Source organism: Tursiops truncatus, chromosome 4 (assembly GCF_011762595.2).
Source record: "Tursiops truncatus isolate mTurTru1 chromosome 4, mTurTru1.mat.Y, whole genome shotgun sequence".
NCBI lineage: Eukaryota > Metazoa > Chordata > Mammalia > Artiodactyla > Delphinidae > Tursiops > Tursiops truncatus.
This window is the reverse complement of record NC_047037.1, coordinates 83,417,144-83,433,651: the sequence shown is the minus strand read 5'-3', so window position 1 is coordinate 83,433,651 and position 16,508 is coordinate 83,417,144. Positions and strand designations below refer to the sequence as shown.

General features: G+C 38.9%; 1 protein-coding gene across 7 annotated transcripts in view; it reads right to left on the bottom strand.

The window, feature by feature from the left end:
• Positions 1-16,508, bottom strand: part of ZBTB20 (zinc finger and BTB domain containing 20) — an 837,083-nt gene that overhangs the window by 293,170 nt on the left and 527,405 nt on the right. For 2 of the 7 annotated variants that reach the window (XR_012331521.1, XR_012331522.1), the window contains one exon: positions 7,371-11,632. The exons of 4 other annotated variants lie outside the window; for them this stretch is intronic. The gene's annotated coding sequence lies outside the window, so the exon portion shown is untranslated. Of the gene's footprint in view, positions 1-7,369; positions 11,633-16,508 lie in introns of those variants that run through there. One more of the 7 variants, XR_012331524.1, reaches the window with a different exon arrangement.

The following is a 16,508-nucleotide window of genomic DNA, read 5'->3' as shown; positions in this document are numbered from 1 at the left end:
CTCTGATTAGTGTTGTTTAACATCAATCTTTTCTACTTTTTTTTCAAAGAAAAATACCAATCAGTTCTGCACACCCTGCATGTTAAAAGCAGCACCTCTCCTGCTGACTTACCGTTCTCTTAATCAAAAGGGCAGGAGGAAGCAGTTGGGATTCACTTTTCTTTTTTTTCTTTCAAAGTACACAAATGTCAACTTCCTCAAGGATGTTTGGCATAGCGGAGTTCAGTCATGTTACGTACAAAGTCAGCTTGATCAAAAGGTTGCAGGCTGCCCACTGCTAAAATGGAGTGAGAAAAGGAAACCGAGGGCTTCTCTGAAGTGTGAATGAGTGCAGAGGCCACTGTCACATGTGTATTTACACTGAGAGCATGCTGAGCCAACAAGAGAGCTCAGGAAATGTAAACCTCTACTGCTACATTTCTCTATCTTCACCTTCAAAACTCAAGCGGCACTTTCTTTTAATTTTCTACTTTTATTGTTGTACTCAGCTAAGGACTTTCCATTTAGCTTTGTAGCAAAGCCAAGTCATGGACATGTATATGTATTTAAAAAAATTTTTTGACTACCAGTCCTCCAGTGTTTAGCTGAAGAGTATTACCATCCTTGCCTCCATGGACTTAAAAGTGTTAGCAAGGAGAACAGGCACCAGGTTATTCATTCATTCACTCATAGCTTCTCTTACTCTTTCAACAAGTCAGTATCCATGATGTGGTTGTCAATGTGACAAACCCTTGTCAACAGTTCCCATGGAAGACACTTCTAGCTGTCAAAAGAAGAAAATAAATTTTCCAAAACGTTTATTATCTTAGATTAAATTGTAACTCAATTTGGTTTCAGAAATAGGTAACAAGTCTGTAAATAATACTTAACGGACATGTCTAAACCTGAACACACATTCCCATCAAGCGCAGAAGTCATCATGTATGGTACCCAAACAAGGTTACAGAAGTTGTTTAATATTCCTAACAATGTAGAGCTGGTATAGTTCACAACATTTTGGGCAACCTCATCATTATTCTAACGTGAAAACTAAAGTGATGGAAGATATAAGGTCACATAGCTCTTAGCTTCAGCCAGAACTAGAACTCAAGCTCCAAATTCCTAATCTAAGGACTTTTATTTCATGATATGACCATTTATTAGGTAGGGATGAGGGGTGGGAAAGAGGGGAATACAAAGTCTTAAGGTCATTGATATGGAGGGACAAGGAGAGACAAGAGATGCTTAAAAATCATTGGTATAAAGAAAGGTTCTTCTTTTACTCTCTTGAAATGCCTCTGAAATCTTGGGAAGAACATAGGAGAAGTGTATATACAAAATCATCAGTCCCCCTCTTTATATGTTCTAAAAAAACCTCTTAGAGCAGTATTCCCAGACTTCCCTGATCTTAAAAATCAACTAGTTTCCTTGTTTCAGATACAAATGCCAAGGTCACTCCATGGAAGTTTCTGATTCTCTAGGTCTGGCGGCAGGAGGGAGGACCCAGACAAGTGCATATTTCACGTGTAACCCTGATGATTCTTAGCATCAGGGATGTTTGGAAAACACTGTCCTAGAGAAACCTTCGCCACAGCATCTAGAAAATTCTTTGTTCCTAATGAATTGCCCCATTTCAGCATTTCTGTTGTGCCTTTTAAGCAGGTGCAGAGTCTCATAGCAAGCCATGAACTTATATGTTCATTTAACATGATTTTGATACACATACTGAGTTTTAGGACTTTTAGTGATAGCAAAAGGTCAAATGGGGTTCTTACCTAGCTCACTTTCACAGAAGCAGCAACCTATAACTCCCAATTACCAATCCCTAATTTATTATTTTTTTAAAAAAGCCTTTGCTCAGGCAACATAGTTTAATTGAATACAGGATTCCTTTCTTCCATTTTCATTTCACTGTCTGTTGATCTAGTTGATCAAATTACTAATTTCTACCCTACTGAAGATGATCTTCAGAAAAATCAGTTTGCCTTTGTTGCAAAGTAGAGATATTAAGAAGAATAATAAGAGGAAAGCATATCAAATAAAAATAACTAGGAAAAGAAAGCTCTACCTTTGAACCCAGTCCATCTCCTATTCAATGAAATATGTCTTATACCTTTTTGACATATAGAAATAAGCCCTTTTCACATCATCTCACCTCTCTTTGACAAGACAGTCTCTTTCTTTCCAAATTCTGTCTGAGACAAAACTCTCCTGCTTTGCCACCTACCTTTTAGAAAGGCAAAATCAGGAAGCACTGTCTCAGATGAGCTCACTTCTTGTATCTTTCAGTCAGACTTTTATTAAATGGATACGACACAAACCAACCAAAAAACAAAAATACTCCTGTTACTTCTTTTGCAATAATGCCACAATCTTGAGGAAAATTGAATTTTGGGGGAAGAGAATGGTCCATGCCCTCTTATAAGCATGAGAGGAAGAACAATGACAAAAAAGAAGTCTGTTAATTGTGGTTGTACTGTAGTTATATTAAGAATTGCACAATTAATTTCCTCTATCAGATTAAACTGGTAAACAGTCCTAGATTAAAAACACAAGTTTGCTCTGCTTGTTTTCTTCAGTTATATACAAAGTAATCATAAATTCACTTTGCTATCACTAGTATGTTTTCACTTTGGGGGAGAAATATCTTTTTCCTCACAAGGAATATTCATATTGAGATGGTAAAGACCATGGTCAATGATGTATACAGTTGTAGGGGTGTGATAGCTGCTAAAGTAAGCACCTAGTTTAGTAGACTATTTCCATTAGAAGCCTGAAGCACAGTAATTTTTTCTTACTGGGAGGGAGTGTGTCTCTTGAGTGGGACAGAGGTTGAGAGGCAGCCTGCAGCAGGAAATACACTTAACAGGCAGAATCCAGGAGGATCAGACAGCATCCGAAAGGCATTAGAGACGGTGCCCAGAGATAGCAGAGACGTGTGTATTCTTGAGGCATGATTGAAAGATGATAGATGGTGGGTAACCATGGTTTTAAGAGTCCATCGTCACTGGCCACAACAACATTGGCAGTCAACATTTGCAAGGTCTATAATTATGTCAGTGACCAGAGCTAGCCTCCCAGGTTAGGCTGGAACAACAACGAACAAGCTGCCCCTAGCCTCCTTCAGGATTCAAATGATAAAGCCACAGCAATCACAGTGGCGGTGGCAGCAGCAAGAGCACGGTTTTGACCTGCAGTTCTTGCCCATCAAAGAGCTGTGCCCTGTCTGCTCCCACTGACAGGCAGATAAATACAGAGATCTGTTGGCAAGTACATATTTATGTGTAGCTACAGCTCCTTCATCCAGACCTATGGAGGATGCATAACAGCTTCCAGTGGTGTAACATATGCACCCACTAATGGGGTGAGACCCATTACTCACAAATGGGTGAAAAGAAGCCACAATATGCAGGTCTTAACCCTGGTTTGTGGGCAGAAGCCTGTCATTCCGTTGCGGGCCGATAGGTCTCCTATTCAGACAGTCCTTGTTTAACTTCCCAAACACGCTTCTTCTAAATGGTGCGCCACTCTACGCTCTGCAGACAGACAGGTTTGATAAGCAGAGCCATCAATTTTACATTCCCTATGCCAACTGCTGGGGAAAATTAGGCTTAGTAAGAACCTGGGATTGACTGGTTGGGGAGCCAAAAGAGTTCGTCATTTAGGAGGTATTTTCCACATCAGAACTCGAGATGGAAGCCTCATGGAGGGCTGTCCCTGTTCAAAATGTATGAAATCAAGAGAGTCCATAAATGTGTACTGGTGATCTACTGTGGGGCATATGTTATGCTGAAACCAGAAGATAAAGAGAAAAGTAAGGCATGGTCCTGTCTAGAAGGAGCTCTGAGTAGGCAGTCACTCGAATAGCCATAAGATAAAATGGGGCACTTGCCTTAGGAAGGAATCACAGCAATGTGAACACATGACTCTTGGCCAATAAAAAGTTGAATATAGATGTGATATGGTGGTCCAATTGTTACCCTTCAAGAAATGTCAGAACTGTCCAAAGAAAAGGCCAACTGAGTGCATGACTGATAATGATGGCACCAGCAAAAGACAAGTTAATGAGCACTGTTTCTCACAACCACGTACAAGAATGCCCTTGGGGTCTCTGAGACCGTCCAGGAGTAAGACAGAGCTTAGGATGTTCTTGAAATCTCTGCTAGCATATAGTCTCTACTGAGGTTTCCTTTTGGTGTTGATCTGGTTTAAGTGAAGAAGGAAGGGAGAAAATGTAGAAGGGTTCTGTCGCTATTTCAGGAGTTAGACAGTGAGAGTTAAGAACTATATAGTTAAGAACACTCCTCCAGAATCTGTCCTGAGAGGATCAGCACTCTTTGATTTGCTAGATTTCCCACAGAGTCTTGCCTGTCAGGAACTCATAAGTGTGAACCCAAAGGAGTCTGTGTGTCCCCTGAGTTTATTCCCCAAGCAGTCAAACTTCGAGAGCATGTTACATTGTTCAGGAATACAATATAATAAAGCTTCACTGATTAGAGGCTTGAGTAAGCCTGAGGGTCCATTCTCCATACTGACCCTGCCTTATAAGTAGTGATGGACTTCACTAAAATCAAATCAAAAGGCAAAGAGGATCCCACATTTAGGAGATACTTTCCATTTAAAGTTATGGTGGGGCTAGAGTTACGGTTGGTAGGAAAGAGATACAGAGAGTGCCGGTAATGTTTCTAGAAATGTCCGTTTTTTAATTTCCACAGTCATGACTGTATTTGAGTTTTGGCTGGTCTGCATCTGAATGATTGCAATTACCTCTCAGCTGGCATGTCGGACTAGTCTCAACCCCCTCAAACCACCCTGCACACTATAGCCAGGTTAACTCTTAAAACACCACTTTCATTATTTTTGCTTGCCTCTCTAAAACGTGTCAATTATTCGGCAAACCCTTACTGAGTTCTAACTGTATGCCAGTTATTGTTCTCATCACCCACATAAAATAAATTTTGGACTCCACCTGCCTTTCCAAATTCATGTCCTAATCTTCATGATCATGGATCTTATTTCCAATTTCATTACTTCCTGTATGCATCAACTTCACTCCCATTGCTGTGCCTTCTTGCAGGTTAGAATTTTTCTTCGTTCTCCCTACTTCTCTGTTATCTGGTATCACAGCACTGCACGCCATCTTCCCTTCTCTCCAAAAGACCCTTTTTCCTTTATCCTTCAATGCCTAGCTTTTACATCCTCAGCTAAAGTTCTCCCTCTGCTATCAAGCCTCCCATATACCATTAGAAACCTCCCTGATGTGAATTCTTGCAGCACTCACTGACTTTCTTCACTGCTCATTTTGGTGCATAATAACAGGCTAGTGATTTCCACCTAATTAGTTTCAGGACCTAATTACTAATCTCTGCAACAAGACTATACAAACTAGAAGCTCCTTGTAAGCAGGTATTGTCTCTGATAATAGTAACACTGATAATAGTAACCCTGTTAACTATTGTGAGAAATACTAATTAAGTTTAGTATCATACTTGTTTCTAAATTTAAATTGTACCTCTTCTTTAAAATTTTTTTTCTCTCCTTTTTATGAGTCCCTTCCAAAAAAAAGGGACAATAAGAGGAACACAATAAATACCTCAAAATATAATGGTGAATGGTGTTTACCAGCTGCAATGATGTTGGATTTTGCTGTTAGTTTCTCTCCCTTTTACATGTGATATTTACTATTAGATGTATTCTACACTAATTCCAACATTGCTCAATTAAATTTTACATTAATTAAGTTTGTTAGCATCAGCCTAGGGGTGGAGCAGGTATACGGCAACTGAGACCAGGTTCAGGATATTAGGTCTCTGATATTTATCAAGGGACTAAGATAAGGACCATTGTGGAGGCATAACAAATGGTACAACACGTGGTCTGCCAAGGTGGTTGAATACTGTTTCTTACAGATAGGGCTTGATATCAGCTTTCACTTACTATTGATGTAAGCATATTTTTATCAAAATATAATAAATATACAAAAGGGTGTGTGAAACACATGATATGAAGATCAAAATCAAGGTTAGAACCAAGGGTATCAGATTAAAATACAAATGGATAATAAACACTTATAAGGTTAAAGTTCAGATTTCAAATGGGAAGAAGGTATAGGCAGAGGCATAAAGAACACAGTTCTAAGGATAGTGTCAATGGTTCCACAAAGGAAAAGATGAGGCAGATAGGAGGGTAGGCCTACTATAGTGACTGGATATCCGTACTGAGAATTTCAAATCAGGCAAGAGGAGAAAAATAACTAGCAGAATCTGGATTGGAAGACAGAATAATAACTAGGGTTAGTGAATGCACTGGCCTAGATAAACAATGAGGTTAACATTTAGAACAACAGGTAGCCAGCACTAGGACCTAAGTGAAGACAGTGAAACTAGAACAGTCATTCATTCATTCATTCATTTACTACACATTTATTTATTGAGCTGAAACTATAATGGTGAACCCATCAGTAGATTTGGACTAGATCATGCCTAGCAGAATTTATGATTTAGGAAGGTCTTAAGTGATGAGATGAAAACAACTAGAGTAATAGGAGTGAGGACCAGCCACTGCGTAATTCTTCATCAAGTACTTAAAACCAGTGTGAAGGCTGAATTTAGTATCAAACCCACCTCATCCAAAGCATGGAGTCCTTATATGTTCTCTGCTTAGGAAGACGTTGAAATTAACATATAGGTGAAACTTAAGCCCACAGCTGAGGTAAGCAAGCACTGTTAGGTGGATGAGGTGTGTGCATGTGTGTTTGCGTGTGTGTATGTGTGTGCATGCACACACGTGTAGGAATTTTCCTAACAGGTATTAACCAAGACTCTATAGTATAGGAAGAAGCGATGAAGAGGAGGATGATAATGGTGATTATAGTAGCAGCTAATGTTTATTGAGTGCTTACTGTATATCAAGTATTGGCTTTATTATTTTACATTTATTAGGTCATTTACTCCACATAGTAATTTTATGACGAAGGTATCATTATCATCCCCATTTTATATATTAAGAGACTAAGGCACAATAATTTAATAGCTTTCCTAGGGTCATATAGCTAGTAAGTGGCAGAGCGCAGAGAGTCTGCCCTCTTAATCACTCTGCTGTGCTGCCTAAATCCAGGAGAACAATAGGAGGGTTGTACTTCTTCATGACGGAGCTTATCTATGTCTACATAATATCTCTCTCTCTTTTTTTTACATTCCCATGGATATAAATGATTTGAGGATACTCTTACTAGGGCAGTATCGCTTCTCAGAAATGTGACAATGGCATATTATGTTGCGCAGGAATATAATGAAAATATCATGGTAACAGATGAGAGAGATTCAGCTCTTATAGACTTTAATTTTTAATTATACTATTTAAGCAATAAAGAAATATTGTGATGAAGCAGTAGAACAATAGTCAGGCTAATATGGAAAGTAAAATCTTCAGTCTCAGCCACTAATTGGGGGTTCAGCTATCTACGTCTCCATCCTCCATTCCTCTACAGGGTGATATAAGGGTTAGTAAGATCACTGAAAACACATTTACCTTATGAGGAGTCATAAGTTCTATTACTATTGTGGTTTTCTGAACCATGATAATCCTGCTGGGATTTTGTATTTAAGACAGTATGTAGATAGATGATTCCCAAGCCCAGGAAAGAGAGTGACCAAATAAAATGTCAGCCATAATGACTGAATAAGTTTAAACTCCAGTGTCTAATTTTGTAGTGGCCTCTCTGGACAAAGTTGATAGTTGATGTAGGAGCACAAACATTTTCATTAAAAACCAAAGAGAAACATACATAGCTTTGAATCTTTCCTTGTTGGTCTCCTGGAGTCAATTCCAAAACATCATCTAATAAACACAATTTGACAATTTGCAATTTTATTTAAATTTATTTTCTTCAGAGAATAAACATTCAAGTCAATTATATGGCTTCCAATTTTCAGCTTGACTGTATCTCAGGACAGAATGGACACTTTAGACGTCTAGGGAATCACTTTTGTGGGGCATTGTATATAATCTCTACCTTAGTGGATACTATTCCAAGATTATCCAGTACTAGTATTTTCACAAGAGATCATGGGTCAAGGCAAAGAGAGGAAAGAATGGGGCAAACACTTACAAGCTGTAAACTCTGATGTACAGGTAAGTTTAAAGGTCCCAACTTTTCTAGCCTCAACATGCTGGAAGACTCTGACCTTAAACAGAAATAGAGAATATCTTCAACCGGAAAAACAAGAACACCTATATTCTGAACTTGTTGGGGAGTTTCTGGCCCCTTTTAACATTTGACCTTCAATGAATAATATAACTGCTTTTAGCCCTTAGCCTATACCAGCTGCAAAGGTGACAGACACCTGTCATATTTTAGGATGGCTTATCACCTCAGCCCCTGGAGTGATTTGAGTATTTATAGACACAAAGATAGAAACATAAAACACATATATATAGGCAGGAGTCCCTCGGAGGTGGCGATTAGGACTAGGCAGTAATTTTAGCTTGAAGTTCCTATGACTTAAATAGCCACTTGAGCTCTGCTCTTGCAGTTTACGATGTCAATAGAACCCCTAAATGAAATTACAGCCTTCAGATACACAGCAGGATATCCTTTCTTTGCCATGCAATGTACACGGCCAGGAGAAATTGCTCTGTATATGGAGTTTCACTAAAGCAGAATTTATCATAAGGCTGCTCTGCTAAAATATCATTATGCTGTTATTCACTGGATAACACATCTAATGACTCGGGGTGCACTTGATAGCCATGTTTCAGTGAACACAGACGCATGCCCTGATGTGAGCTGGGCACTCCAGTGCTTCAAAGCACTATCGATTTCAATTCTACCATAATTTACACCTGGCTTGTTTTGCCAATAGCTTGAACCCATGCTAACACCAGAACATATACATACAAGTATTAGAGAAATCAGAAATGAACTGTACGGCAACATGCATGCAGCAAACTTTCCAGGATTCTGCCTTTATAATCTCCCTTAATGCTAATTAAATATTCTGTACTACTTTCTCTGTTATGCTTGGACATTTCCTCTGTTAGCACTGTCCATGGTTGGCGGTGATAGAAACCTCTTATATTTTTACAAACTGTGGGTGCTTTCAGGGCAGGATCTGGATACTAGTCATCTTGGTTCCTCCACAATCTAGCACAATGGCTGGCACATAATAATTGCTCAGAATAATCTTCTCTAAGACTCCTCTTTCTCTCTCTCTGCCATAAATGTGCTTTACTCCAAGGATCTGCTCCCTTTTGCTTTCTGTCAATAAATTTTCCCTGAGAAAAGTCCACTCTGTAATTTTAACTATTATCCTGAAGCTGATGATTCAGATGATTGCCAAACTTATCTCTATCCCTGACCTATCTCCAGCTTTCCTGACTAAATCCAACAGCCTACCAGGCATCAGTCTGGATAATTCCCCAACATCTCAAAATTAACACATTCAAAAGCAAATTTATCATCTTCCCCCAGCCTACAAAACCCATTCCTCCTCCTCATAGCTTTTCTTGATTAGTTGTATAAGACAGAAACCTGGGAGCAATCCCAAACTCCTCCTTCTCTTGATGCCCAGCCCAAAGGTTATTAAATTGTGTCCATTCTGCCTCTTATCTCTCGAACGTGTCTCTTCTGCCCTATTCCCATAGTTACTGTCCTAGTTCAGAGCTTCATTGTGTTCTGTCTGAACAATTTTAGTTGCCTCCTAACTCATTTTTCTGTCTCTATTCTCCCATTCCTCCAATCTATCCTCCACCATGCTGCCAGAGTGATCTTCTGTAACACAATTTGATCATTAACCTTCTCTACTTAAAACCTTTCAATGGCTCCCCAAATGCCCCAAGATGAAGTTAAAACATCTTTGCGTGGCAGTCAAGGCCCAACATGATTGTTCCCTGCCTACATCTATAGCATCATTTCTCCACACTCCTCTCCTGAACATTAGTGATACTGTTCCCCAACTCTGCTATGCTATTTCCTCTTTAAGTGTCTTCGTCCCTTCTGGTCCTCTTACTGAATGCTCTTCCTCCCTCTGACCATCTGGGAAAATCCTTCAAGGCCCAGAAGGGACTTATTAGCTCCTTTCTGAAGCTTTTCCTGACCCTCTACCGCAAGGTACATTCAGGTAAACATTCACTGTTTTGTGCCTCCGAGGTTCCTTGAGCATCCTCCAGTTAACGATACTTAGCATATGCCATTATCCCTGCTTGCTTCCCTATCTGCCTCTCCACCAAGGAGCAACTTGAGGTCATGTCTTTTCATCTCTGTATTGTCAGTGACAAAGCCAAAACCTTCACAACAGCATATAAAGGCCCACGTGCTCAGGCCCCCATTGCCTTCCCTGCTACAGCTACCATCCCCCTGCTTGCTCACTCTGATCCTGCACACAGACTTCCTTGTTACCCCTCAGACTTGCCTGATATAACTCCATTTCTGTCCAGGGCCTTTGCACTTGGTAGTTCCAGGCCTTTGTAGTTCCAGTTCTAGCCTTTGCCTAGATATCCACAAAACTTGCTTCTTTACCTTTCTCAAATGTTGTCCCCTTAGTGAGGCGTTCCGTTTCTACCCAGTTTGAAATTGCAACCTTACTCCTGGCACACACACACATATACACACACACACTCTCTCTCTGTCTCTCTTTCTTATTTCACTTTTCTCCACAGCACTTATCACTACCTAACATACTATATATTTTACATAGGTACCTGTTTGTCATCTTTCTCCCCTGCCTAAAAAGTAAGTGTTTTGAGAATAGAGACTCCCGTTTGTTTTGTTTACTGTAGTATCCTCAGCCCTTAGAAAAGTGCTAGGTGCAGAGCATGTGCTCCTTAATAAATATTTGTTAACAAATGAATCAAGCTTTAGCTTCTAGAATAATATCTGACACAGAATATGGTTCAAAAATGTTTCCTGCATTAATAAATAAATGAGTGAATGAATGAATGTTAAATCCATGTTTAATGAATGTAATGAAGAGACAGTCTTTGTAATCTGATCCTCATAACAATGCTGGTAAATAAGTCAAATGGGTACTATTATCCTCATTAGACAAATGAAGTAGATGAATAAGGATAGGAGCCTAAGTTAAGGCAATATGGGTAGTTTAAGGTTTGCTACTCTTTTAACTCACTGTTAAAAGGAAGAGACATTTTTCTGCATTCAGTTTATGATGTACGTCTAACATTTATTACACTATTTTGGTTCCTTTTGACTAGGAAGGCAATTAACAGGAGATGCAAGGTGCTAACACTTTTTATTACAATTTGTGTCTTTCCTTATTAGGTGCTTTTCATAAAAACAGATCCTTTTCTTTCATTTTCAAAAGTGGATTAGGCACTCATACAATTTTGCCCCTCAGAGTGGTTTGTACATGACTACCCAAGAGGACATCATGCTACAAATCCTGCCAGAATGAACTGGAAGGCGAGTGTGGCATTTGTAGCTTGAGAATGAACAGGTTGTTTGGTGCCAAGTTTGTGCTAATGGAGATGTCCTCTACGTGTTAACACCCAAAGGAGAACATATTCAACAACAAAACATTTCAGTTTTTGGCATGTCTATGGAGAGTTAACTTTCCATTGTTCAAGGGTTAATTATCCGTTATGTGAATCGCTCCTTTTTCTCCCTCTGGCTGCTTACATCTAGGAATTCAGTTTCCTGGAGGATAAATAGGAAAAATAAAAAGAGATGGAAATCAAACTAGTACGTATCATTTATATATATTAGAAGCTCTAGAAAAGAATTCAGTGTAGGAGACAGAATTAGATGTAGTTTGGGGATTGCCAAGTTGATTGACCATTGATTGACAATTGATAACAGATATAATTAAATTTCACAAAATATTGTGGCTTCTTTTAATTATTGTTTATTAGGGTCAGCTTGTAGTAATATGAAGTTAGTCTCTGGATGTTATTCGTGTCAGCAGGGTACCATTTGGGGTGTTGGAATGGGCCCCTCTCCTCCGATGTGTCCAGAGCACCAAATGTGCCTTAGTGTGCTCCAGCTTACTGACTGAGGAAGCACCAAGAGATCCCACCAATTTCTTTACTTATTCATGAGAAACAGTTGCCCTTGGCTATTTTCAGCTATTATTTACCTAAAACAGGGCATTTAATTAGGGCCTGTTAAGATCGTGGAAATGATTTGGCTGCCTGTCCTCTTGCCCCTCTCTTTATTGTGCTGTCTGTCTGCCCCACCCCTCTCCTGTCTAGTTCACGGGCATTCATAGCTAGTCTTCGTGCCTTTCCACATCTGACATCAGCCTGAGCTCCTTAGATGCTCAGTTTGAGGAAAGGAAGAACCACTGACTGACTGTAGGCAAGTATTGACAAGCTGGAGGAGCCTTCGGTCAATATGATACATTAGAGGCCAGTCTGGTACTTTCAGACTGCAGGAGCAGACCAACCTGGGTATTTGGCCCCCTCACGAGTCCTGGAAAATGAAGGGAACTACTGCGAGCTCAAGACTCCACGTCCCATCAGAAATCACCTGGGCATTGTGGAGATTAGGAAAGCTACCTTGGCAAATGACTGGAGTTGCTGTCAGCTAGCTGGAAGATCTAATATGGGAGTTTAAGGGATTCAGATATAGAAGAATCTGTTGATTTGTTTTCTGGATGTATTTCTTCCATACGATAAGCAATACGTACTCAATGTCAATGCACTGCCATATAGATATCATCCGTCCATTCATCCATTCATTCATTCATCACATATTCATTGATCCTCCATTCAGATTAAGGCAATTTGACATTGGTTGGAAGGGAGATAAATAAACATAAAATGTAGTACCTTTCCTCTAACCACGTGTAGTTTCATACATATAAAAAAACTTCAGTTCAAAGCAGTACATGATAAGTGTCAAACAAAAGCTACCGAATTTTAAAATGCAATTAATGTCAGAAGGGGAAGTTCACTTTTAATCTGGGTTATTATGGAAAGCTTCAAAGAAAAGTGTGACTTCACAAGAATATGTCTTGGCTGGTTATCTTGAAAAGGTATTTGGGAAATTATAGTTGCTGATGCTGATATGTAAATACAGCATCAAAGTATTTAATGTACAACTAAGTAGCCGAGAAACTAGAATAAACTGGGTCATTTGTATATAAATTCATTCTTACAAAATAAAGTGAATCATTAAATATATTCTCAATTTTCAGATAATTAAAAGCAATTTAATTTCTTTCTACTTAATTTTAAACTACTTTATACATATAGCAATTAATATTTTGAAGTTGTACATAAATAGAATTTAGGCTCGTAATCTAACATGTATGTTCAATGAAGGATAATTACCAATCTTATCAGCTAACCAAATCTTATCTTTTGCAGATATTGTTCATAAATATTTGTGCAAAATTTCTGTGTTGTCAGTGTGATAAAATGTCAACTACATTTCACTTATGGTTGATTTGCAAAACGTCTGATTGAATTCAAAGGCAAGTAAGCCTAGCTAGGATTTGGTTATATTTTTAATAGTTGAATATAGGTATGTGATTATGCATAAGCTAACATACATATACAATCACATGATATAATGAATCAACGCCTTCATCCTAATGTTTAAAGATATGTATCTTTTAAAAGGAAATCACATAAATATCAAAAAGCATTTGTATATAAATAAGAAAGAATAATTTCTTACTGGGGCAATAATAATTCTGTTATTTAGCAATGTCATTTGTGTCTCTTTGTGACTGCCTATTTAAATAAATATAACATAGGAAGTGCTTACAGCAAAAATGCACATGCAAGATAATATACATTTTATAACGTGCATCCTCTGAAATGAAATAAAAATTTGGGGGATCAGCACTGGAAAACCGAATTATTGATAGTACACTGTGAAGGTTTATAACATAGGTTTTGAAAAGATCAGGTAACCATTTACAACCATTTAAATGGAAAGAAATACATCATTATCTTGCCTTTTTGTCAAAGGTGTACTGATCAAATTCTGACTTAAATACTCCAACTTAGCCATAGAATTCTTTCTTCCACAGCCATGTGGAACTCCAGGTCTTGGCAACAATGAGGAAAATTTCTCTGTCAGGTTATATTTTTTAAATGTCATCTCTTGGGATATACCCTTAGATATTTGTGTTTACCTGTTTTCTGCTTAAAGATGCTCATAAAATTTCATGTACAGGCTACGGGATTTCAATAATAAAATATTTTCTAAGTATTAGATATACAGCTTGCCCTCAGTGCAGTCCTAATGGACATCATCCCTACCAGAGATTAACAGACAATTCTCCCAGCAGTCTGTGCAGCCTAAGTGTTAACTGAGGAAGGCACAACCTAACATAGGTCTTGGTGGTAATGGGGTAAAACTAGTTACATTTTTTATATCAAACTTAAAAAAAAAATTAACACTATTTTCCCTTTCAACTTCTTTCTTCAGAAAAAAAGAATTAATGGAAAATCCCCAAGAAACATTACACATACAAGTAGTATGGTCATAACTAACATGGCCTAACTGAAATAGGCAAGTTTTCCATTATATACCATTAAACTTTCAGCACACTGGTCCTAATAAAACTCTGGGACTGCTTCCTATCACAATGACAGCTCAGGAATTTGATGTGCCTCACAAACTACAGGAATTGTGAAAGGAAGCTGACTCTTTGTTCTAGAGGTCACTGACAGACCCTGATGAGGCTGTAGCAGGGGTCAGTGTCTGTAGGGACCACAGGAATAAACGAGCATGCGTGAGTTCAATGGTTAAGAATCTGAATCGCCCAGAGCAGCAAACAAAATTCCAAAGCCAAGTATCACTGTAATATGCTGGATGACCGTACCAGCTTGGACAAGAGTACACACAACAGGCACACACAATACACATCTGGTTAAATGTAAAATCAACTATTGCTAAAGCATTTTCAACTTTTAGGAGGAATCTACTGGCAATGTGTTAATAGCAAGGAAAACTAAAACAATAAAATAGCATCTCTTTCCAAATATTTAAGAACATCGAGTAAGTGCCCCTTAGGCTGGGTTGTGGTTCTTGGAAGTTTTAGCCTATGAGAACCATATTGGGGACATCAAAGACTCCTCCCTCTCTCCAAAGAGCAATTCACTTCAGATGCTGCCACACAATCAAATGCTTTTATGGCCACCATGTTTTTTTGTTTTCTGTTTTTTCCACTCTTAATATTTTGGAACATGCTGGATTCTTGAAATTGGAAAGAAGACAAGAAAACACAGTAAGATCAAATACCTCTGAAAGAGCAACTAAGTAGGGACCTGACGGTAAAAGACAAATACACATTCCAACTGAAACTCCACTTCTAGGGAGAGTGTGAATTATTAACAAGGACACGGAAGGCATGTATTGGAACCAAAAGCTGGTCTGTTGACTCCTCTGCTAGTCTCATATCAGACAGCATGCAACCACCCCCATTTCATTCCTTCGACAACTTCCCAGAGCACACTCAATCAGAATCTCTTACATTGAGGACAATACTATATTTGGGTTTAATACTGTGAGGACAGTCATCTAGTTTTCCTATGTCACAATGATAAATTTCCCTGGAACCAAATAAGGATTCTCCTTGCATTCTTCTGTTTGATATCATGAATGCAGAAGAATAAAGAAGAGGGTATGACAAATAATATTTTCCAAAGGTCGGGTGGAGGGAGTTTCCCTAACATTTAAAAACAGCCAGTTCTTAGCAAAGTGATCTTTAGAAGAACAGTATTAACAATATTCTTCTGCTATGCATCCACTTCTTTTTCTTGCTTAGCTGGGTACGTTATATATTCTGAGCATAATGTAAACGTGCAGAAGAGAGATGCATGAAAAGTTGGTAGAGAGAAACTCCAAACAAACCATGAATCCCACTTTCACTTCCCCCTCCTACCACCCCGACTACTACCTCCCAGCTGCACTCACTCACCTATCTCCCTCCTCCCACAAGCATGTTTGCCAGGCCTGCCAAGGCTGACATCCATCAGTGGCAGCATGAAACCTAAGCCTGCAGGCTCCTCCTGAACACAGACTCAAGGCTCAGCCATTGTCCATAGAGTGCTCTCAGCTGTGCACAGTAAAATCTTCATCAGGCCGTTGGATTGTTTGGTAGCTTTTTAAAAAAAACTGCATTCTTTTTTTCCTTTTTAAAAACACTCGTTATTTCCTGACTGCCTCAGAGACACCAAGAATAGAATCCTTGACACATCAAATTCTGGAACCTCACCACTCACCAGGACTATGGTTCCTGATCCAAGGAGTATCGACTGAGAATCAGCACAGTCTCTTGAGAGTGTCCAGGCCTGGCTGCTAAGCTCCCTGCTCTGATTAGTTTGTCAAGTTCACAGTGTTCCAGAGTGCTGAAGCACAGAAATTAGGGAGGGGAGGTGGAAGGAAAATCACTGGAGCCTCTTACGATCTAACTTCTACTAACTGAGAGGAAATGTCTTATAAATAAACAACAGCAAGAGAAACAAAAAAAAAAAAAAAAAAGCCCATCCCGTCCTGCCAGAGGAATGTTCATTATTGTCTCCCGACGGAAAACTTTACACCACACCAGAATGCA